The sequence below is a fragment of the Saccostrea echinata genome, unplaced genomic scaffold (assembly GCF_033153115.1).
Source record: "Saccostrea echinata isolate AGI-Se365-2 ecotype Australia unplaced genomic scaffold, CSIRO_AGI_Sech_v1 ptg000016l, whole genome shotgun sequence".
In the NCBI taxonomy this organism is placed as follows: domain Eukaryota; kingdom Metazoa; phylum Mollusca; class Bivalvia; order Ostreida; family Ostreidae; genus Saccostrea; species Saccostrea echinata.
In genome coordinates this window covers 3,765,581-3,775,350 of record NW_026889765.1, presented here as the reverse complement: position 1 = coordinate 3,775,350, position 9,770 = coordinate 3,765,581, and positions in this window count along the sequence as shown.

The window sequence follows — 9,770 nt, the reverse complement described above, 5'->3', positions numbered from 1 at the left end:
TTTGAAAGTATTTCACAGAAATTTCTATTTTTAGTAACAACATCAAAAACCCAAATGCATATTATGTATCGTAGTGTATTCTAATTGTGTGCCAAATTAGATTGAAATCAGACCAAACTGTAGGAGGAGTAACGTTTTAAAGGGATTTCACAGAAATTTCTTTTTTTAGTAACCATGGCAACACTGTTCATCGAAATCAAAAACCGATGCATTAAATTAGGTATCTCAGTATAGTTTTCTTGTACGCCAAATCATATTGAAAGCAGACTAAAACTGTAGCAGGAGTAGCGTTTTAAAGTAATTTCACAGAAATTTCTATTTTTATTAACCATGGCAACACCGTTCATCGAAATCAAAAACTGATGCACTAAATTATGTATCTTAGTGTGTGTGTAGTCTACTTGTATGCCAAGTTATATTAAAATCAGACCAAAACTGTAGGAGGAGAAGTGTTTTTAAGGAATTTCACAGAAATTTCTTTTTTTAGTAACCATGGCAACACCGTTCATCGAAATCAAAAAACAGACAGACAGACGGACGGACGACGGACACCTTACTATCGCATAAGCACTTCTGGTCTCTGACCAGTAGAGCTAAAAAAACGAGAGAAAAAAAGTGTAAGAAATGAATATTTTGGTAATTATTCAGCAGTTGGTTAATAAAGCGACCTGGATTATTATCTCTCTATCAATGATTTGTGGTCTTTGATATAATATCAAAATGTTGCAGCGCCGTGTCCATACATGTATGCTGCCGTATTTAAATTTAATCTTGTAGCATCATACTAAATGAATATACTTCCACCATTTATTTTTAAGATTAATTTAATAAATAATCAACAGTTAACTTACAAAATAATAAAATAATAATATATATTGGAGATAATTTTTTTCTCAAGAAAATAATGATATTTAAACTAGTAAACCCTTACTTTCAAGCTCTTTTTCCCTTTAAAAAGATAAGTCCTTTTACTTTGGAGTTCAGTGAAGATTGAACGATGAGTGAACGCTGAACGCAAGGAGAACACAAAGTGAACGAACGGTTAGCTAACGATGAACGCTTTGTGGACGGTGAACACGAGCGCACGGTGAACGCTGAACGCAAAACTGCGAACGGAGAGCGAACGGTGAACGCACGCTGAACGAACGGTGAACGCACGCTGAACGAACGGTGAGCGAACGTGAAAATGGGAAAGTAGAACGTTTCAGGGACTGTACACGTGTAAGGGATGTTTACGATTGAAAACTTTAAAGTCATTACGTTTATCATAAAGCCTTGTTGTTAGATTAACATTAACGTATTTTTCAATTAAAATGTTTTAAATTTGAAACAGATGTGTCAGACTCTGTGGTATCTTTTATTTCAATCTCACTGGGACATGTCGAGTCGAAACATGAATGGAAGTAACTATTGTTAATTGATAATACGTCGTCGATATATCTAATTGTCGAGTTGAAGGCCACAGTAAGTGTTTTCTTCTTCTCAAGTGTAAGATTTTAAATAAATTCTGCTTTATATGAATACAAAAAATAGGTCTGCTACATGTAATAACGGAGCCAAATTGATACCCACAGAAATTCCGACACCTTGTTGGAATACCTGGTCTCCAAAATCTACATATATATTTTCAGTCAGATATTGTATAAATAATCATATCATTTCCAGTAGAGACATTAGGGAAAATCATACCATCGGAAGAAGAACTGTCTCCGGAATAGTAAGCATATGAAAAATTGCGATTTTTGAAAAAAATTCAATATAAACTTTTATGGAATCTGTCGTTATTACAGCTCTATCATAACCGCTATGCAAATGAGCACATTTCTCCATATGAAGAGGTCGCCCGCGTGGCGAAGTGGTTGGAGTGTTCGCTCTAGATTCGCGGAGTAAGTAGTTGATCCTTACGTGGCGGGTTCGAATCCCAATGAGGGACGTGGAGACCGTTCCTTCGGATGAGACTTATAAACCGAGGTCCCGTGTCGCAGTAGGTGCTGGCACGAAAAAGATCCCTCACTGCTCAATGGTCCCGAGTGCCGAATATAGGTCAAAATTTGCAGCTTTCCACCTACAAGTGGTGGCGTCTCCATACGAGTGAAAAATTCTCGAGAGGGACGTTAAACAATAAAAAAACTAACAAAATCCATATGAAGAGGGATTTTAGTTTGACCGAGAAGGCATCACCTATAAGTGAAATGCCATAGACCTGAGTTGTGACTCAGTATGGTGTACTGTAGCTATTAGATTGCAAAGCGTGATCGTCTTATTACATGTAACATGTACATTTTATCTTTTATATGCTTAAGCTTGATGATGTGCTGTCTTGTACTTACAATTTTTGTGTTTCTTTTATTCCACAATGAATTTGAATTTTTTTTTGTCGCATTTAAATGATTTTGAAATATATAAAACCTTTGGGAAAAATAGGCCACTAATTGTTCTGCGAAGAAGAATTTTACAATCAGCTTTATCAGATCGCTAATGAAGGGTAATATTTTCTTGGTTCCTAATATCAAGGCATTGAAAATGAACCTCGCGGTTTTATGATGTAACATTACGTAGTGCAAATTGTTAAAACAGACAAATTCTACAAAAGCTTAATTAGATGGATAATTCGTGATGTGTACATTACTTCTAACTAAGATGAATACTGCTAATGGACATAAATTAGCGTACACAAAAGTTAGCGCAATCTTCCTCCTCAATTGATTACAATCATAAATTAGCGCATTGGAGCCAAGCTTCTATAAACAAGTGTTTGTTTTTATCATAAATAAGCTGTAGTTGAACTAGCGGACAAGGCGCTAAAATATGATTATCGTTAAATAAAGTACGCTACAGCATTCATGCAAGTATATTAGAATATAACACTGAACAGCAAACACAGTAGCATCAGATATGAGGCATAACTACACGACTACTAGAAGAATTTACTGACATGTATTTTTGGTTACTAATAACACCTGTTGACACTGATCATTGCATCCAGCATGTGTCGCCCTGAAAAAGAATAATTTGTGATAGTCACAAATTATGGTATTTAGTTTGTCTCATATATATTTACGGTGATAATCAGAGAGGCCTATTCTTAAACTCCTAATTATTTATGGGGTGTTGAAGTAAGAGAATATGAATAATGCTAGTTTTTAATCCTTTCGCCAATCGAATACAATTAAGTTCTATTTACAGTTACTAATTTCAAGTATTCAAATTCACCAAGCGAAAGATAGATAGATAGATGAGAGATAGATAGATAGATAGATAGATAGATAGATAGATAATTTTATTCTGAAAAGCCTGGATAAGTGGGGACACACTTTAAAAATGTCAGTCTGAAATATCTTCATCGATTTGCTATGATTATCCCTCTCTCCCTGAAGGAAACCCATTCTCTCCTTGCAGGGCTTTCTTACTTTCTTTAAGACCAACATTGAATTTTTTGGTTCAAATCATACACAAAGGTCACAAAAGGGTGACAAAGTAGAACATTTTACCGAATTTCCTCAGTATTAAATCTGAGATACATTTTACTTCGGAAAACATAGAGCACAAGCTTACCTATCTGAGATTTTCATAAATAAGATGTATCTGATAATATTGCATGAAATATTTTATATTGATAGGTAGACAATCTTGTGCTGTAGAACTTGTTCTATGAAACAAAATATCCTTAAAAATTGGCGAAAAGAAGATGGGCGAACAAGGCGAGCACAATGCCTATAGTGCAACAAACATGAAGGTGAAAAATCAAATCTCAGATATAACGAAATTTTCTTTGATATTTCATCTAAAATTAAAGTATATGTAAAATCTCCACAATTTGCAAAAATCCCACTGAGATTGAAATTATTTGCCTATGAAATAGCATGTACACACTAGAGAGGGCAAAAAGGATCATTTTCTCATATTAAAACACAATTTTTCGATATGGGTGGGTCTTCGCTCTATATTTTTCAAAGTTTGTAAGAAGATATACATTTTTTTATCAACAAAAACATGGAGCAAAGACCCACTATACCTTAAAAATACACTTTTATGACACAACATTCGCATCTTTCCGAGAAACGCTTGAAGTCCATTTAGTAAAGGGTCATACCACAAACATGATTCATCAAGAGCTTTGAAGAGTAGTGGTTAGCCTGTTAGTCTCAAAAGAAAATGATACTCAGGTTTTCATTGCTAGGGTACCCCACGAATACCACATTATTATTATTATTATTTTTTTTTTTTTTTTTTCTTTTTTTGATAACAGAATTTTTGCCTACATAATTTTCTTCAAAAATGTTTTGTTCATCATAATTTTACAAATTTTGATAATGAAAACTTTACTCTCAATACTAAATTCACAAATTAATTATGATTTTTATATATCTCTAGCTATAGACATTCTGCAAGCCTTGTTCACCTTTCTCCTTAGAATAAAATGAGAAAATTCGCAAATTGATATATTTTGTGGCCTTCCTGTGACCTCTGTATATCATATCATTTAGGATCATATTCATTTATAATAGGGATGACAAGTGGTTTTGGTTTGAGCTAATGCATCTTTCTAAGAGAACCCCAAACCAGTGGCCAATAAGCGGTTTAACCCTGTATTGTCCTTTATGTTACTTCTAGAGAATACATGTAGCATACTATGAATTGTGTGCTTGTAATTTGCTGATTGAGTTCATATATTTTGGAGCTGTTATTACATCACTATACAACTGAAGTTTTGTTCCTTTACCAAAAAAATGCGGTTAAAATAATATGAGTGTGATCTGGAACTGCTTGCGTAATAACAGTATTGAAGTACCAAAGCTTGCTCTGTCAAGCAAATTGTATAAATTTCTTACAATCAGAAGTTTAAAAATTTCAACACGAGTATTTAAACTATCAAATACATGTATGTATAACAAATCTCCATTTAATCCTTGTATTTCAAACTATAATTATATCTCATTTGAATAATAAATTAAAGATTTTTTCCAATGGTAACATAGAGATATTTAAGATGATCAGTTAATCCATGGACACATACACTCAAATTTCCTTTCAAATGTTAATGATGATAAAAATAAATGTAAATTATTATTGAATAAAAAAGTGTTTTATTTAAGGTATATCACTCGTGAAATTTGTTATATCAAGGATTTTTTGAGAAGTATATTTTGGATAAGTACTCATATAGTATGACTCAAAATTGCAGAGAAAATGGGGGGGGGCAGTGTGCATCTAACTGAGCTACGGTACAATTAAGTTGACCTTTTTGCACTTAAATTGTAACTCTTTGGTTAATCACTTTAACCGTTATCATATTTTATAAGATGTAACCATGGCAATAAACATGATCTTATTTTACGTAAAATAGTTTGAATAATATTTATCATTGAACAAATCATGCAAATTAATGCGCGTAAATTATTGTGTGACCTTTTTGCACTAAAAAAGTCTAATATTTGGGGTATTAAAAATTTAAATAGGCAATAGAATATTTTCTTGTATCAAACTTTTTACGACTTAAATGCTGATCGGTCAAAAGTATCGAGTAGTTTAAAATAATGAAAGAAAAAGATGGGGTCAGTGATGTAAATTTTGAAATATTGGTCAAAATATGCGATTTTCAGGCAAAAAACTGTGTAAATTTTATCTCGACTTCCTTAATATATCTTCATTTCTTGGCAATGTTTGTTGAGCGAAGGTGTAAATTTTGTTATAAAAATATAAATTGAGACCTATATTTAATATTCCAGGCATATCATAACGGAAAATATTCTCTGAGTAAAAGTATGTGAGGCTAAAGTTCCAAGATATTAGATTTAATAAATGTGATGATTTGCAGAATTTTCTGCTAAATATCCTTCCGCAACAAGAAATAGTCCCTTATAAATCTTGCTTCTTTGTGAATTTTTGAGCAGTTTTTTAATTGAATGTTGAACATTTTACATTGTTAAATTTAAATATGTTATAAAGATTGAATTGTAATAAATAGTTTTTAAGTAAGAGGTTCTGACTGAAATTTTCTAAAAGGCTGACGAGTGACATACCTTAAGAAATAAGGTATCATTTTAAAAGTTTCCCGAAGGGCTTTATGGTAGATTTGATCACATGTCAACCCGTATTTACATCCCGATAAAACATTTAAAATGATACCTTATTACCTATATTTACATTTGTGACTGATTTATTACAATGGGTAAGTTACTAAAGTTTTAAACCCATAAATGATTTATTTTTTTCAAAACTCAACGGTATAAATTGAATGTGTTGAACACGTCGATCACTTATGACGTCACTATGAAATTACGTAGATCGTTTATGACTAAACAATTAATTTAATGGTCACATGACGAACTTGTTTTACACAGGTGTAAAAACGCCTTGTTCAAATAGTGTTATATAAGGGAAAACATTTGCAAATGTAAATATATATAAATGATTATTGTATAAAGTGTCTTGTAGAAAAATCTCTGTTTCTTTCCTTAACATTAAACAAATAACTATAATAAAACAAACAAGGTTTTTTAATCAATGTAACCAGAGTATTATGATTACATGTAGGAAAAGTAATCTAAGGTAATCAATGTTACATGTATCAGCTGGTATTCGATTACTTTTCAAATCCAAAGTAATTGTAATTTAATTGACCCAGCCCTGATGATGAGGAACTATTGCAGAAAAAAAAACAACTTTTTTTTTACTGAATTTATTTTTGTAAAGCTATTACTTTATAACATAGAGTTGTATATAATTGCTATATTACTAATTAAACTTGAGGTCCACAGGCCTTAACGGTGACTTGAGTATAATACAACACTGTAAAGGATCCATAGATGTATCAAATAAAGCAAAATAAACTGATAGATGAAGCTATATTGCCCAAATGCTAGAGAAATGGGATGTCTCCTTTTTTCAATATCATTATAAACGAAACAAAAAAAAAATAGTGCTTGAGTACTATTAGTAAAACCCAACTCATTCCCTTTCACAGTGGCCTCTTGTGGTCTTTCAAGGATGTTTAATGTACACAAAGATACTAAACGATTTTTTTTTCAAATTTATTTATCTATTATTTACCGGTTTTTCTGGTTAAATTACCATTGCTTATTACAATTCTGTACCCTCTTTGTCTCCTAGATGCCCAAGAGCAGAGCAGAAGATCTTCCAAGAAATAATGCATTTTCATTATACGTTCAACACACCCCATCGTGACGTCACGGTAGCTCAGTCGGTAGAGCGCTCGCTCCGTGATCGGAAGGTCGTGAGTTTGAATCTCGGCCGCGACTGAACTAAGCCATTAAAAAAGAGATAGCAGCTGTTCCTTCGCCTAGCGCTCGGCATGTTGAAGTGAAAATTGCGGGTCCTTCGGATGAGACCTTACAAACCGAGGCCCCTGTCATGGCAGGCGTTGGCACGATAAAGATCCCTTACTGCTACTATTGTGCTAACGCACTTCATGAAATATGCCGGCGTGAAGGTCGTAGTTCATGTCCTCATGAATTCTCAAAAAATTAAATTCATCTCTTAAATTACCACACGTGTCTGTTTACAATTTATTCTTGAGGCGCACGTAATTCTTGAAAGCTATAAACACATTTCACAAGTTTCATCGATCTCTCAACGCCGGTATTTTGTCATTTTTCATAGAGTTAACATAGATCACATGCTAGGCCAAGGATACGATAGAGCTACGAATATGTCGGGGAAGTTCAACGGAATACAGGAAAAGATCACAGAGAGAGTACCAAATGCATCCTACATGCATTGCAAATCTCATCAACTTAACTTAGCCATTGTCCACTTAACCACTTAACCAATATACCATGAGTAGGACAGCGATAGAGACAGTACGGGGCATAGGTTTAGCATTCAACTACTCGGCAAAGAGGCTTCTCTCTTTTAAGAACGCACTAGAAAACGATCCAACGGCACCCGAACAAATGGGAAAGCGTAATAAGCTTCGATCGTTATGTGAAACAATGTGGTTTAGCAGAGCAGACGCGCTTTTCATTTACAGTTGAAGTTTCAGCTTTAGAGATGTTGGAAGAAAACGGAGATGATAAGGCAGGGAAACGTTTAGCTATTACTTAGATTTGAATTCATTGTTGCCCTTGTTGTAAGCGAACATGTCTTAAGCGGGACTGTGTTTGACAAACAATTTGCAGGCTAAACAGGTTGATCTTGTGAGCGCTGTTCGCGAAGCTAAGGTTGTCGTGTAAATGCTGAGGAATGAGAGAACTGATGAAGCAGTATGGGATGATCTCTCGAAGCTTCGCGCCAGATTGCACAACCCATCCACACCCAGACTTGTAGGGCGGCAAATTATCCAGTGAACGATGCCAAGGCTTACTATAAAGTGGCTTTATATTTTCCGTTTATGGAACATTTGATCAGTGAATTAGCAGATTATTGGAGAACGAAAAACGGTTTCTTGCTCAGTATTTAATTCCTAGTCTCCTAGACGGTCTAGCGGATGAAGTCAAGATTAGGTTACACGAAGTTTATAGTTCTGACATTGGAACGCTAGAAGAATTTGGAGCAGAAATTCGAAGATGGAGGGTTCATTGGTCTTTGGTTCCATTGCATGAGAAACCAAGCATTCTGATTGAGACACTTGACAGCATATCGCATGGTCTTTAATTTCTGCACATTGAACGCATGGTCAGAATCTTGACAATATCAGTGTCGACTGCTGAGAGATCCTTTAGTGCAATGAAAAGAATCAAGAACTATCAACTATGACGACAGACATTTTTCTTAGCTATGCTGCACATTCACAGGGAAAAAAACATCGACATCCTAGCAGTCATGGACAAATTCATCCATGTCAAACAAAGGCGTTTTAAATACCACCTGTGGAGATGACACATAATTATATAGAAATGGCTTAAAAATTGGTCAAATTCACCGACCTATCGGAAATGTAATTATTTTTTATTTGTTAGAATTCATTAAAGCCTCAGGTATTTGTTTTTATTTTTTTCGCTCTATATAGTATATACAGTATAATACAGTATAAAACGCATTAACTCCTTCCAAGTCATGTACATTTTAAGTACAATATTTAATATAGTATCAAAAAAGGTTGTGATTATTGAATTTATTCTAGGGATGTCAATTTTCTCAATAATTCATATTCGAATATTCAATGAAAGTATTCGAATATATTCGAATATTCGATAAAATAAATCAAATCTGTTTTATCTTATATATGCATCATCCTACTTTCATGAAAGGTTTAGCGTAGGTATACTTATATTGGAAATAAAATTGTATGAAGACATTTGTAGGTGTACAATAAGGAATTCCATTTGATGTTTGTCAATGTTTGAGAAAAATAATTGATTTAAATGTAGAAAAGTATAATTTTAACAAATAAAACGTGTATTTATAGTAGCTCCAACTGAGGAACCAGTCGTCTTACAAAAGGCAAGATAGTCGTAACTGTATACTTTTCAGATTTCAATACGTGTAATAACTGCCTGATAAGAGATATGATTATAATCTTTGATACAATTTATTCTGAAATTAAGCCCTTTACAATATTAATTACAGATTAATTCTATCGGACATTCATTCAATGATCAAATAATTTTATTTTGGTAAGTATACTCTTCATGCCTTTTAGACATTCTTAGATTTCATTTATTGTCCTCTATTCTAGATCCGATCGTATCTAACTAATGAAAACTATGAAAGTACGTTTTGTATTATACATAAAGCATTTTTGTACAATTCTTTAACACCTTACTCAAAACAAAATACATGTTATTTAGTAGATTTATAAGCCAAGA